At 40.3% G+C, this 16,165-nt stretch overlaps 1 long non-coding RNA gene across 1 annotated transcript; it reads right to left on the reverse strand.

Moving 5' to 3' along the window:
* Positions 1–249: 249 nt before the first annotated feature.
* On the reverse strand, positions 250–9,326 carry LOC138852498 (uncharacterized). The gene is made up of 2 exons (XR_011391814.1): positions 8,471–9,326; positions 250–383 (listed from the first exon to the last, which is right to left on the reverse strand). It is a non-coding gene; the product is annotated as an uncharacterized lncRNA (long non-coding RNA).
* Between the last annotated feature and the right edge of the window lie 6,839 nt (positions 9,327–16,165).

Consider the following 16,165-nt stretch of genomic DNA (forward strand, 5'->3'; position numbering starts at 1 on the left):
ACGCGTAGCGCTCCGAACATAGATCTACGTTCGATTTTACATTGTTTCTTATGTAAAAAGAAACATATACAGTATCTACGTTTGGAGCGCTATGCGTGCAAAGGTAGATCTACGTTTGAACAGTTTAAGGGTTAAGTATGATAAGCATTCATTATACAGTAAAAGTGGTGGGTTGTTCAAATTACATTAGTTTTTAGTCGAGGCAATTGTACATAGCAAATAAAGTAATAAGGAAAGGAAATTGCAAAATTCTTACATTTTTTATTAAATCTACAGTTTTGAGTAAGTCATGAATGGTAAAGATGTTGAAAAGTTCTTCCTTAAATCTTGAAATATGCCTGGTAACATTAATAAATATATGAAGCCCTTCCACAAACCAAAATCTGAAAAGAGAAAATTAAAAATAATTAAAATTAGAACATTTTAATTAAATATACCGTATTTCATTATAAAACTGCAGCAAACAAATTAAAGATTTTCTACAGGTAAGCCATGAAGAGAATATTTTTGCAGGAATCACCCAGAAACATTCTGGGTTCAAAAAGACAGCAATGAATATAGAAATGTAAAGGAGGTCAAAAAAATAAAAAGTCGGCACTAGAAAGATAAAAAAAAAAAAAGACTAAAGTTTGTACAAAGGAAACTAAACTGTGCAAGAAAATATAGTACACAGAGTGACAGAACAGGTGACATAACTACTAAATTGGAGGAGGAAATACAAGATACTAAATATGAAGTTCTACATGTAGGAAATTTGAATTACAAATGACAAATGAAATGGAAATACCACCTAAAAAAAGTAACGAAGCTACTATTGGAAGGCCTTAAAACAATGAAAATAATGTATAAAGATTAAGCAATTATTAAGATTTTCTTGAAATTTAACTGCAAAAAACAAACTACGTATTTACAAGAGATGAAAATAGGAAAGATTATTATCGAGAGGAAAATCACCTGCAGGGTGCATATAGATCAGTGTTTACAAAAATAATTTTTCTTATTTATACTAACTTGTCAGAAGGAATAAAAAAAATTAATTTTTTTTATTATTAATCATCGGCTATTTCTCACCAAGGTAGGTTGGCCCGAAAAAGAAAAGCTTTTACCATCATTCACTCCATCACTGCCTTGCCAGAGATGCGCTTTAAACTACAGTTATAAAACTGCAACATTAACACCCCTCCTTCAGAGTGCAGGCACTGTACTTCCCATCTCCAGGACTCGAGTCCAGCCTGCCGGTTTCCCTGAATCCCTTCATAAATATTACCCTGCTCACACTCCAACAGTATGTCAAGTCCCAAACACCATTTGTCTCCATTCGCTCCTATCTAACATGCTCACGCATACTTGCTGGAAGTCCAAGACCCTCGCACACAAGCCCTCCTTTACCCCCTCCCTCCAACCTTCCCTAGGCCAACCTTTACCCTGCCTTTTCTCCACTGCAGATTTATACACTTGAGGTCATTCTATTTTGTTCCATCCTCTCTACATGTCCGAATCCTCTCTACATGTCCGAACCACCTCAACAACTCCTCAGCCTTCTGAATAATAGCTTTGGTAATCCTGCACCTCCTCCTAATTTCCAAACTACGAATTCTCTGCATTATATTCACACCACACATTGCCCTCAGACACGACATCTCAACTTCCTCCAGCATTCTCCTTGTTGCAACATTCACCACCCATGTTACACACCCATATAAGAGTGTTGGTATAACTATACTCTCATACATTCCCCTCTTTGCTTCCATGGATAAAGTTCTGTCTCCACAAACTCCTCAGTGCACCACTCACCTTTTTTCCCTTGTCAATTCTATGATTCCCCTCATCTCTCATAGACCCATCTGCTGACACGCCCACTCCTAAATATCTGAATACATTCACTTCCTCCATATTCTCTCCCGCCAATTTGATATCCAATCTTTCGTTACCTGATTTTTTTGTTATCCTCATCACAGAGACCCACATAAAGGATCATTATGACAACGAAATATGGATCCCAGTTTATAATCTATTCCAATGCGACAAACTAAACAGGTAAAAAGGGGGGGGGGGTTGGCCTGTATGTCACAGAGTCGCTCATTTGCACAGAACTACTAAACACCTCAAATAATGTAGTTGAAGTTTTGGCAGTAAGGATTGAAAACCAAAACCTTGTCATTGTGGTAGTATACAAGCCTCCAGATGCAACTTCCCAGCAATTCCAAGAACAGCTTGAGAAAATTGACCACTGTCTGGAAAATCTCCCAACTCTGCCCCAAACATCTTACTAATAAGAGATTTCAACTTGAGACACCTAAAATGGAGGCGTATGGCAAACAATGTTTTAGCAGAGATCACCCCGGGAGGCAGCTCAGATGAAAATTCACACACACACACGAACTATTAAATATCTGCACCAAATTTGCCTTAAACCAGCAAATAGTAGAGCCTACAAGACTAGAAAATATGCTGGGCCTCATCTTCACTAACAATGACAATCTGATACATAATATAACTGTATCAAAGACAATACACTCGGATCACAACATAATAGAGGTACAGACATGTATGCACAGGGCTCCGGACCAGCAAAATGTGAGCAGTCATGAAGGTCTCTTCATGAAACTCAATTTCAATAACAAAAACATACAATGGGATCAAGTAAGCCATGTCCTAAATGAAACAAGTTAGGAAGATATCCTAAACAACACAGATCCGAACATTTGCCTTGAAAAAATGAATTCTGCGGTTGTCGAGATCTGCTCAAGACACATTCCATTAAGAAAAAGAAAGAGAAGATGTAAACTAGAAAGAGAGAGACATTCCTTATACAGACGAAGGCGAAGAGTCACAGAGCTGTTGAGTGGGGCCAATATATCTGAAATACGAAGGAAGGCACTAGCCACTGAAATTGCAAATATTGAACTTAAGCTGAAGGAATCTTATAGAAGACAAGAATCACAGGAAGAACTAAAGGCCATAAATGAAATTGAAAACAACCCAAAATACTTCTTCTCTTATGCCAAATCTAAGGGAAAAACAACATCCAGTATTGGGCCCCTGCTCAGGTGGGATGGGACATACACAGATGATAGCCAAGAAATGAGTGAGATACTAAATTCCCAATATGACTCACTGTTCAGCAAGCCACTGCCCAGACTAAGGGTCAACAATCCAAATGAATTCTTTATGAATGAAACTCAAAATTTGGTCATCCCAAAAATCTCGGATATTATTCTAACTCCAAAAGATTTTGAAGAGGCAATTGATAATATGCCCATGCACTTTGCCCCAGGCCTAGACTCGTGGAACTCAGTGTTCGTCAAGAATTGCAATAAGCCCCTATCGCATGCCTTCAGCATTTTATGAAGAGGGAGCATGGACAGGCGACGGAAAAGAATAACAGAGCGGCTAAAAGAGGTCAATATATCTGAAATGCGTAGGGAGACACTGGTCAGAGAAATAGCAAGCATCGAACTTAAGCTAAAAGAATCCTTTAGGAGTCAGGAATCGCGGGAAGAACTAAAAGCCATAAATGAAATCGAAAGAAACCCAAAGTATTTCTTCTCCTATGCCAAATCAAAATCGAGAACAACGTCCAGTATTGGGCCCCTACTTAAACAAGATGGGTCCTACACAGATGACAACAAGGAAATGAGTGAGCTACTCAAGTCCCAATATGACTCAGTTTTTAGCAAGCCGCTAACCAGACTGAGAGTCGAAGATCAAAATGAATTTTTTATGAGAGAGCCACAAAATTTGATTAACACAAGCCTATCCGATGTTATCCTGACGCCAAATGACTTCGAACAGGCGATAAATGACATGCCCATGCACTCTGCCCCAGGGCCAGACTCATGGAACTCTGTGTTCATCAAGAACTGCAAGAAGCCCCTATCACGAGCCTTTTCCATCCTATGGAGAGGGAGCATGGACACGGGGGTCGTCCCACAGTTACTAAAAACAACAGACATAGCCCCACTCCACAAAGGGGGCAGTAAAGCAACAGCAAAGAACTACAGACCAATAGCACTAACATCCCATATCATAAAAATCTTTGAAAGGGTCCTAAGAAGCAAGATCACCACGCATCTAGAAACCCATCAGTTACACAACCCAGGGCAACATGGGTTTAGAACAGGTCGCTCCTGTCTGTCTCAACTATTGGACCACTACGACAAGGTCCTAAATGCACTAGAAGACAAAAAGAATGCAGATGTAATATATACAGACTTTGCAAAAGCCTTCGACAAGTGTGACCATGGCGTAATAGCGCACAAAATGCGTGCTAAAGGAATAACAGGAAAAGTCGGTCGATGGATCTATAATTTCCTCACTAACAGAACACAGAGAGTAGTCGTCAACAGAGTAAAGTCCGAGGCAGCTACGGTGAAAAGCTCTGTTCCACAAGGCACAGTACTCGCTCCCATCTTGTTCCTCATCCTTATATCCGACATAGACAAGGATGTCAGCCACAGCACCGTGTCTTCCTTTGCAGATGACACCCGAATCTGCATGACAGTGTCTTCCATTGCAGACACTGCAAAGCTCCAGGCAGACATCAACCAAATCTTTCAGTGGGCTGCAGAAAACAATATGAAGTTCAACGATGAGAAATTTCAATTACTCAGATATGGTAAACATGAGGAAATTAAATCTTCATCAGAGTACAAAACAAATTCTGGCCACAAAATAGAGCGAAACACCAACGTCAAAGACCTGGGAGTGATCATGTCGGAGGATCTCACCTTCAAGGACCATAACATTGTATCAATCGCATCTGCTAGAAAAATGACAGGATGGATAATGAGAACCTTCAAAACTAGGGAGGCCAAGCCCATGATGACACTCTTCAGGTCACTTGTTCTATCTAGGCTGGAATATTGCTGCACACTAACAGCACCTTTCAAGGCAGGTGAAATTGCCGACCTAGAAAATGTACAGAGAACTTTCACGGCGCGCATAACGGAGATAAAACACCTCAATTATTGGGAGCGCTTGAGGTTCCTAAACCTGTATTCCCTGGAACGCAGGAGGGAGAGATACATGATTATATACACCTGGAAAATCCTAGAGGGACTAGTACCGAACTTGCACACGAAAATCACCCACTACGAAAGCAAAAGACTTGGCAGACGATGCACCATCCCCCCAATGAAAAGCAGGGGTGTCACTAGCACGTTAAGAGACCATACAATAAGTGTCAGGGGCCCGAGACTGTTCAACTGCCTCCCAGCACACATAAGGGGGATTACCAACAGACCCCTGGCAGTCTTCAAGCTGGCACTGGACAAGCACCTAAAGTCAGTTCCGGATCAGCCGGGCTGTGGCTCGTATGTTGGTTTGCGTGCAGCCAGCAGCAACAGCCTGGTTGATCAGGCTCTGATCCACCAGGAGGCCTGGTCTCAGACCGGGCCGCGGGGGCGTTGACCCCCGGAACTCTCTCCAGGTAAACTCCAGGTAAACACAGACTTTCTAATACGGTCACCGTGCCCCACCCTGTTTGTTTACATTCTCCATGAGCTCAGTAAGCACTAAGTCTCTCCATTTTGTATGGAAACTCCAAAATTTCAAATGTTTTTAAAAGTTATTTCATATTTTATATATACTCTGATAATTATACTTATGTATACCTGTACCTAAATAAACTTACATACATCGAGTCATTTAAATGTCGTATATTACGTTAATATACACATTTTCATTAATCCATCCATGATATTTTTTTCAAAATTATATAATAAACACGATGCATAACATATAAATAAGATAAATACACCCCACAGTAGAATAAATAAACAAATGTGAGATGTGAGCAGACGACTTGCACAAGTGGTGATAATAACAATACTGAGTCTCATTAAATGTCGTATATTACGGTAATATACACATTTTCATTAATCCATCCATGATATTTTTTTCAAAATTATATAATAAACACGATGCATAACATATAAATAAGATAAATACACCCCACAGTAGAATAAATAAACAAATGTGAGATGTCGTAGCAGACGACTTGCACAAGTGGTGATAATAACAATACTGAGTCTCATTAAATGTCGTATATTACGGTAATATACACATTTTCATTAATCCATCCATGATATTTTTTCAAAATTATATAATAAACACGATGCATAACATATAAATAAGATAAATACACCCCACAGTAGAATAAATAAACAAATGTGAGATGTCGTAGCAGACGACTTGCACAAGTGGTGATAATAACAATACCGAGTCTCATTAAATGTCGTATATTACGGTAATATACACATTTTCATTAATCCATCCATGATATTTTTTTCAAAATTATATAATAAACACGATACATAACATAAAAAGATGATAAATACACCCCACAATAGAATAAATAAACATAAATATAAGATGTGGGAGCCACATAACTTGTACAAGTGACGGCAAGAATAACATTTTCTCTAATCTAACATAAGAGTAAATGTGTCCTTGATCTGTATTCCCAAGAACGTAGACAAGAAAGAGGGATTGGTACCAAACCTGCACACGAAAATCACTCCCCATGAAAGCAAAAGATTCAGCAGGAAATGCAACATTTCCCCGACGAAAAGCAGGGGCGCCACGAGTACATTGAGAGACAACACAGTAAGTGTCCGGGGCCCAAGACTGTTCAACTGCCTCCCAGCATACATAAGGGGGATTACCAATAGACCCCTGGCTGTCTTCAAGAAGGCACTGGACAGGCACCTAAAGTCAGTACCTGACCAACCGGGCTGTGGTTCGTACGTCAGCTTGCGTGCGGCCAGCAGTAACAGCCTGGTTGATCAGACCCTGATCCACCATGAGGCCTGGTCTCAGACCGAGCCGCGGGGGCGTTGACCCCCGAAACCCTCTCCAGGTAAACTCCAGGTAAACCTAACATGAACCTCACTACCCTTGTAAAAGCTTTTCACCGCTTTCAATAACGTACCTCCTATTCCATACATTTGCAACATCTGCCACATTGCCCCCTTATTCACCCCATCATATGCCTTTTCCAAATCCATAAATGCCACAAAAACCTCTTTACCCTTATCTAAATATTGTTCACCTATGCATTTCACTCCAAGCACTTGGTGTACACACCCCCTACCTTTCCTAAAGCCTCCTTGTTCATCTGCTATCCTGCTCTCCGTCTTACTCATAATTCTATCTATAATAACTCTACCATACACTTTACCAGGTATACTCAGCAGACTTATTCCCCTATAATTTTTACACTTTCTTTTGTCCCCTTTGCCTTTATACAAAGGAACTATGCATGCTCTCTGCCAATCCCTAGGTACCTTACCCTCTTCCATACATTTATTAAGTAAAAACACTAACCAAAAACTATATCCTCACCTACTTTTAACATTTCCACCCTTATCCAATCAATCCCAGCTGCTTTACCTACAATAACAATAAAATAATTGACACTTACCTTTAATGAAGATCTGGTGATGATTGATGGGATGGGATGAGGGGAGAGGTGTTAGTGTTTAGAAGGGGAATCCTCTTCCATTAGGACTTGAGGTAGCAAGTCCTTTTCCGGGGTTACTTCCCTTCTTCTTTTAATGCCACTAGGACCAGCTTGAGAGTCACTGGACCTCTGTCGCACAACAAATCTGTCCATAGAGCTCTGTACCTCCCATTCCTTTACGATTTGTCTAAAATGGGCCACAACATTGTTATTGTAATAGTCACCAGCACGGCTTGCAATAGCTGTGTTAGGGTGATTTTCATCCATAAAGGTTTGCACTTCAACTCACTGTGCACACATTTCCTTAATTTTTGAAGTAGACACAATGGATTCCACAACTGGCATAGGCTTCTCAGGGTTAGCCCCAAACCCTTCAAAATCTTTCTTAATTTCCATACTAATTCTCACCCTTTTTACCACAGGGTTGGCACTAGAAGCTTTCTTGGGGCCCATGGTGACTTATTTTGCAGAAACAAGCACCAAACACAGTGATAATATGGATAATATGGAATGTACCGAATGTATCCTTAGATGCACGCACACTGGCTGGCTTGTAAACACTGGCACATGGGGCAGTTCTGGCCACACATGGACAGGTCTCGTACGAATCGTATCGAATACCGGGTTTTCAATCGAATACCGAGGAAATTTTTTTGCGATATAATGCATCGAATACCGGATTTATCGAATACCGATGCCATCGAATACCGGGGGTCCGCTGTACAGATATATACCTGGATCATAATTAAGCATATACATGTATATAAAGCATGTACTGTAGGCACTAGTTAATCTCTGCATCAAGATTACCATTTTTAACAAAGTTTTTCCTACATTTTTTTAAAAACTATTACATACATAGCCAAAATATAAAATACAACTTTTTTCATGACACACCTAGGCAGGTGATGCAATATTTTATGAGGCAATAACAGAACTTGATTGTTTAATATCTACAATTTCATCACACATAAATTAATTAATAAACATTTGGCTTAAGCTTACCACATTACTTCTCCAGCGGAGCATAGTTGAGTAGCTTCTCAATGAGGTCTACGTGTCCCAACAACATCCTCCGGCAGCAGTATCGCTTCAAGCCTAGAGCATCGAGTGCATCACTGGCAAGGAATAATTACATGGTTAAATGCTTGCATACAAGAGATATGAAAATAGCAAGTCTCAATACTGTGGCTGGAAATATTACTACAAGTTAATTCCAGACATACCATAATGTTATCTAGCTTGTTTCCAATTTGTGGGTTAATTGTGAGAACTGTTTTGCGTACATGATATGGCAGAAGTAGAATTTTTGGATGCTGCATGCTTTCTGCAAATATACATTATTATTTGACATTTCTACACTTACAGTGCATGTGAAAGTGTACAGGATTTAGCTTCTGCAGCTAGCCTCTATAATTCAATATTGAATTAATACAGGTCTGCCATCACAAATCCAGCAATCAGTTATTCGGTTCCTTCAGTTATTCGGCACTAATTTCAGCTAGCATAATTTCAAATTTCCAGGGTCGCCACACCAACCTGCTGGTACTGTTTGGCGGTGCTACTTGCTGCATAAGTCATTCTAATTTCTTTTTCTCCATTTATTGTTATAACCTGATTACTTTTAGCCCTAGCCATGGTTCCAATGAATAAAAGAAATGCTTTTCGTTGTGTAAAGCATCTACACAGTACATTGTCCATTAAAGATAAGGTGGCTTTGAAGCCACTGTTGGTTGCTATGAGCTCAGTCTCGTGATGCAGGAGAATATGCTTTATTATTACGCTAATATCAACACTACAGCTTATTGCTTATCACAATTGATCTAATATGACATAATAAACAATATAAATAATATAAAACATGTTAAATATTCCAGAATGAATAATATTTGACATGATACCGAGCAGTTCGACGGAGGTATGAAGAGGATTGACTCAAGAAATCGTAATGACACGATTGCAAATAAACCATACCCCCGGCCGGGATTGAACCCGCGGTCATAGAGTCTCAAAACTCCAGCCCGTCGCGTTAGCCACTAGACCAGCTAGCCACAATAAGATTCATCCAACTAGGTATATTTCTACACCATAGGAAAGTTAGCACAGGCACCTCTGTGACCACAAATGCAAGTTTTTACAGACGAATCTCCAGCTAGCGTGGCCGTGACGAACTCTAGCTCAAGTCCCTTCACTGCCGTCAACATGACTCAAGAAATCGTAATGACACGATTGCAAATAAACCATACCCCCGGCCGGGATTGAACCCGCGGTCATAGAGTCTCAAAACTCCAGCCCGTCGCGTTAGCCACTAGACCAGCTAGCCACAATAAGATTCATCCAACTAGGTATATTTCTACACCATAGGAAAGTTAGCACAGGCACCTCTGTGACGGCAGTGAAGGGACTTGAGCTAGAGTTCGTCACGGCCACGCTAGCTGGAGATTCGTCTGTAAAAACTTGCATTTGTGGTCACAGAGGTGCCTGTGCTAACTTTCCTATGGTGTAGAAATATACCTAGTTGGATGAATCTTATTGTGGCTAGCTGGTCTAGTGGCTAACGCGACGGGCTGGAGTTTTGAGACTCTATGACCGCGGGTTCAATCCCGGCCGGGGGTATGGTTTATTTGCAATCGTGTCATTACGATTTCTTGAGTCATGTTGACGGCAGTGAAGGGACTTGAGCTAGAGTTCGTCACGGCCACGCTAGCTGGAGATTCGTCTGTAAAAACTTGCATTTGTGGTCACAGAGGTGCCTGTGCTAACTTTCCTATGGTGTAGAAATATACCTAGTTGGATGAATCTTATTGTGGCTAGCTGGTCTAGTGGCTAACGCGACGGGCTGGAGTTTTGAGACTCTATGACCGCGGGTTCAATCCCGGCCGGGGGTATGGTTTATTTGCAATCGTGTCATTACGATTTCTTGAGTCATGTTGACGGCAGTGAAGGGACTTGAGCTAGAGTTCGTCACGGCCACGCTAGCTGGAGATTCGTCTGTAAAAACTTGCATTTGTGGTCACAGAGGTGCCTGTGCTAACTTTCCTATGGTGTAGAAATATACCTAGTTGGATGAATCTTATTGTGGCTAGCTGGTCTAGTGGCTAACGCGACGGGCTGGAGTTTTGAGACTCTATGACCGCGGGTTCAATCCCGGCCGGGGGTATGGTTTATGGGCCAGGCTCGTCTGGTGCTTGCCTGGTCAACCAGGCTGTTGCTGCTGGAGGCCCGCTGCCCCACATATCCATCACAGCCTGGTTGATCTGGCACCTGGTGAAGATACTTGTCCAGTTTCTTGAAGGCTTCTACACTTGTTCGAGCCGTGTTTCTGATATCTTCTGGTAAGATATTGAATAGTCTGAGACACCGGATGTTGATACAGTGTTCCCTTATTGTGCCAACGCACCCCTGCTCCTCACTGGGTTTATTTTACACTTACCCCCATATATCTCACTCCAGTATGTTGTTATGGCAGTATGCAGATTTGGGACCAAGCCCTCGAGTACTTTCTATGTGTATATTATCCTGTATCTCTCCTCCGCTCCAGTGAGTACATGTTCAAGACTTAGACGTTCCTAGTAATTAGGTGCTTTACTGGCTCAATGTGAGCCGTAAACGATCTCTGTATTTGTTCCAGCTCTGATATTTCACCTGCTTTGAACGGGGCCGTCAGCACTGAGCAATATTCTAAGTGAGGGAGCACTAGCGATTTGAAGAGTGTCACCATCGGCATTATTTCCCTTGTTTTGAAAGTTCTCAATACCCACCCCGTCATCTTCCTGGCTGTCGTGATCTTTGTCTTGTTATGGTCTTTAAAAGAAAGGTCAGCTGACATAATTATTCCCAGGTCTTTTACGTGTTCCTTACGTTCTATTTGGTGACCCTCTTGAGTTTTGTATATAGTGTTCCTTTTGAGTTCTTCATTCTTTCCATACCTAAGCAGCTGGAACTTATCCCCATTGAACATCATGTTCTTCTCCACTGCCCACTGGAAAACCCTGCTTATGTCTTCCTGTAATTTTTCAGTGTCCTCTACCGTAGTGATTTTCATGCCTATTTAAGTGTCTGCAAATGATGATACAAAAGTGTGACGGGTGTTTTGATCTATGTCTTCTGTAAGGATGTGAAACAGCAAAGGTACCAGGATAGTGCCTTGGGGCACTGAGCTTTTGACCTCGCTGATGCTGAATCTTGCTCTTTTTACTACTTGTTGTGTGTGTTAGGAACCCGAAAATCCATCTGTCTACCTTCCCTGTAATGCCCATGGCCTTCATTTTGTGCACTGTCACTCCATGATCGCATTTGTCAAACGCCTTTGCAAAATCTGTGTAAATCACATCTGCGTTTTGGTCGTCTTCCAATGCCTCCGTAATTCTGTCATAATGGTTCAGCAGCTGTGACAGGCATGATCGTCCTGCTCTAAAACCATGCTGGTTCAGGTTATGTTGGTTGTGCTGGTCCATGAAATTTGTAATCTGCCGTCTCATCACTCTTTCGAAGATTTTTATGATGTGAGAAGTTAGGGCTACTGGTCTGTAATTTTTAGCTAGTGCTCTACTACCTCTCTTATGGTGAGTGGGCATGTTTTCCATTTCTTTTTCGAAATCTATGGGATTTGTACTAATGTCAGTTAGTTGGTCTGTCAGTATATGAGCAGTTGTGGCCTTCTTAGCTGCGTAGGTGAAAAATATTTCTGTTCCCATTTTCTACCTTGCTCTAATTCATTTAGTGGGTTGCTGAACATCTATGTTCACTCATGCTCCTGATCTACATTTTTTTTACATATTTTCAAATTTTCAAAGGATTTCACTTTCAAATGTTGAAAAAATGTAGATCTACGTTTTTTTCTTATGAAAAGATAGAGAATCTTTTTCTGATCATAATGACATCAAAGGTATGAAATTTGATGGAAAACTTACGGAATTATGCTCTCGAGAAGTTAGCGGTCTCGGCGATGTTTACACATCGGCGATTTCGCCCACTTTGAGCCCTATTTTCGGCAAATTCCATTGTACTAGTTGACAAAAATCATAACTATTTCGCTAGAACTCCATTTTTTCTATCGAATGAGTACAAGAAACCACCCATTTACAAATTTCAACTATCCAATAAAGTGGTCAGAAATTAGCAATTTTGCCAAATTCACACAAATTTCAAAAGATGCCAATTTCCAAATAGGGTCCAGAATAAACAAGACAGACATTCCTGGCACTAAAATAACATTTCCTCTGTTCATTAGTCACATCCCCAGGCCCCTCTTACATTTCTTTTGCTTTCCACTTTGAAGTTTTATTCTCACAAAAAATAGAAGATTTACTGTTATGCAGACTACTGTAGAAATGTAGAAATGGTATAAATAATATCAACACACTTGTGAAAGAATATTAGACTCACCAGTTGACATGTATTGGATGTGTAGCATGATTTGTTTACTTTTGAAGTTTGGCAAAAATCAAACATCTCTACTACTTTGAGCTCAATTTCAAGGTACTTTTCATTGTGAAACCAATCAAAATCATCTCAATTTCTGTAATATGTCTTCCATTCTATAAAATGAGACCAGGAAAACTAGAATACAACCATAAATACCATACAAAAATACAGTGCAAGATTGTGCTGCAAGATTTTTTTATACTGTGCACACTGACCACATAGACCCATTCTTTCATATGCAGGCCTACCAGCTTTCTCTCACTAGATTTGAAGGTGCTAGAATTTACGCGTACTAGTACGTCAATAACCCAAGTGCGTAAGCCATACTAGTAAGTCGGAAACCCCGAAAGGGTTAAAATTAAACTTACTGAACATCCCGTCTCTAACATTAGTGATGCAGTTTCCTAACCCTGAGTTAATACTCGTCTGAACCTCTATGATGTTATGATCAGAGTATATTGTTTTTGTAACTGCTATGTCTCTGATCAGTTCCTCGTTGTTTGTGAATATCAAATCCAGGGTATTTTCATTTATAGTGGGATCATTTACCTGTTGGTTTAAAGAGTAATTTTCACAAAGCCTCATTGGTTCCCTGGTATGTGCCTGTTGAACCAGGGTGCTTCCTGGAGATATTTCTGGTATAACATTACATTGCACCATCTTCCATTTTACATGAGGGAGATTAAAGTCTCCAAGGAGTAAAATATTTGGTGTGGGATTTTCTAGTCTATCCAGATAGCTATCTATCTTCCTTAGCTAATCTGTGAATTCCTCAGCAGTTGCTGGTGGTGGTTTGTATACTAGGATAATTACCAAATTCCTATTTTCAACTTTAATGCCTAGAATTTCTACTATATCATTCGTAGAGTTCAGCACTTCTGTGCAACAGAAAGTATCCTTTACATAGATTACTACTCCTCCCTGTGACCTATTGATTCTATCACATCTTACATGTATTCTTTCCCAGTCACCTGCAGTAGCATTACCTACACAATTTAGTTTTACTCTGTTGCCAGAAGGGAGATAAGTTGTTCATTACTGTACATTGCTTGAGAGAGAGAGAGAGAGAGAGAGAGAGAGAGAGAGAGAGAGAGAGAGAAAAAACAGAGAGAGAGAGAGGGGGATCAGTTTTTTTTTTTCAACAAGTCGGCTGTCTCCCACCTTGGCAGGGTGACCCAAAAAGAAAGAAAATCCCCAAAATGAAAATACTTTCATCACTCAATACTTTCACCTCACTCATACATAATCACTGTTTTTTCAGAGGCACCCAGATACAACAGGTTAGAAGCATATATAAAAATCATCATCTTTCAACAAACCGGCCGTATCCCACCGAGGCAGGGTGGCCCCCCCCAAAAAAAAAAGTTTCTCTTTTTTAAATTTAGTAATTTATACAGGAGAAGGGGTTACTAACCCCTTGCTCCCGGCATTTTAGTTGCCTCTTACAACACCCATGGCTTACGGAGGAAGAATTCTGTTCTACTTCCCCATGGAGATAAGAGGAAATAAACAAGAACTAGAAAGAAAATAGCAGTATATAAACCCAGAGACGGGATCTTGTGTGTGTATATATATGCTTGTACATGTATGTGTAGTGTGACTCAAGTACAATGTCCAAACCGTAGATCTACGCCATGAGCTCAGCTCACTCTGATAAACTGTGAGTGGTACATTTGGGCCTAGATATGAGAGAATACATCTATGTGGTATGTGTGCACCACATAAAACAGATCCTGCAGCACACTGTGTATAATGAGAGAAAAAAACTGAAATCATGATTTTTCGATTAAAACAGCAACTTTGCAGTGTTTTTTCGTATGTTTTTTATAGTTGTATTTGCGATTTCTTGGTCTCATTTGATAGAATGGAAGACATATTACAGAAATAGAGATGATTTTGATTGGTTTTAGCACTGGAAATGGCTTGAAACTAATTCAATTCAATTCAAGTTTATTCTCTATAAGGGTTACAATGTGGGGTTTACAGGTTTTGGGTATTGTGTGGTTTACATGTTATAAAATACTAATTACAGAGGGGGCCACTAGGACACCTAGCATGGCTAGGCATTTCGAGCAGACTTAGATTAATTCTTAACATTAAATCCTTACAGATTATGGTATTAAGGCTAAGTGACTACATCATAATTTGTGAGTTTAGCAATGTGAATGCTTTTGTTTTGGCACAATACAAGGTGTCTATATTGGAGTATCATAGGCAAACTTATGACTAGTTAGGATTTATTATTTTAAGATTAAGATTAGTATTTCTGGGTTTATAGTCAGTGGGTGAGTGAGTGTAATTGTGAACCACCAGGTGGTTATCATGTAGTTAGTTGTCGGGGTGGATCAGGGAGATAAGATGTTTTCTAACTGTAGTTTTGAAAGTGATGAATGTGTCTGCAGTTCTAGAGTTTTCAGGTAGGGTGTTCCAGATTTTAGGTCCTTTGAAATACATTGAATTTTTGTAAAGGTTTAGTCGAACACGGGGAATGTCATAGAGATGTTTGTGTCTGGTGTTATGCCTGTGGATCCTGTCACAACTATCAAGAAAGCGTTTTAGGTCAAGGTTAATATTGGAATTTAAGGTCCTGTAGATATAGATTGCACAGTAGTAAGTGTGGATGTTCTGAACAGGGAGTAAGTTTAGATCTATGAAGAATGGGAGGGGTGTGTTGCCAGGGATGGGATTTAGTGATTATTCTTACTGCGGCTTTTTGTTGGGTTATTATTGGCTTTAGGTGTGTTGCTGCAGTTGAACCCCAAGCACAGATAGCATAGGTGAGGTATGGATATATAAGTGAATGGTATAGTGTGAGAAGGGCAGTTTGCGGCACGTAGTATCGTATCTTGGAGAGGATCCCCACCGTTTTGGATACTTTTTTTGTTATGTGTTGGATATGGGTGCTGAAATTTAGGTTGTTGTCGAGGTATAGGCCAAGGAATTTGCCCTCATTATGTCTGGCAATTAGAGTGTTGTCGATCTTAATGTTAAGTTGCGCAACACCTGCTCTGCTACCAAACATAATATAGTAGGTTTTGCCAGTGTTAAGTGTAAGTTTATTGGCTGTCATCCAAGTCGATATTTTGAGCAGCTCCTCGTTAACAATGGTGTTGAGGGTGGCAAGATTAGGGTGGGAGATGACATAAGTCGTGTCGTCAGCAAAGAGAATGGGTTTCAGGTGTTGGGATATGTTTGGAAGATCATTGATGTAAATGAGGAAGAGCAGGGGTCCAAGGACACTTCCCTGCGGAACTCCAGTATCAAGTGGCCGTA

This window comes from Cherax quadricarinatus, chromosome 10 (assembly GCF_038502225.1).
Source record: "Cherax quadricarinatus isolate ZL_2023a chromosome 10, ASM3850222v1, whole genome shotgun sequence".
NCBI classification, from domain to species: Eukaryota; Metazoa; Arthropoda; class Malacostraca; order Decapoda; family Parastacidae; genus Cherax; species Cherax quadricarinatus.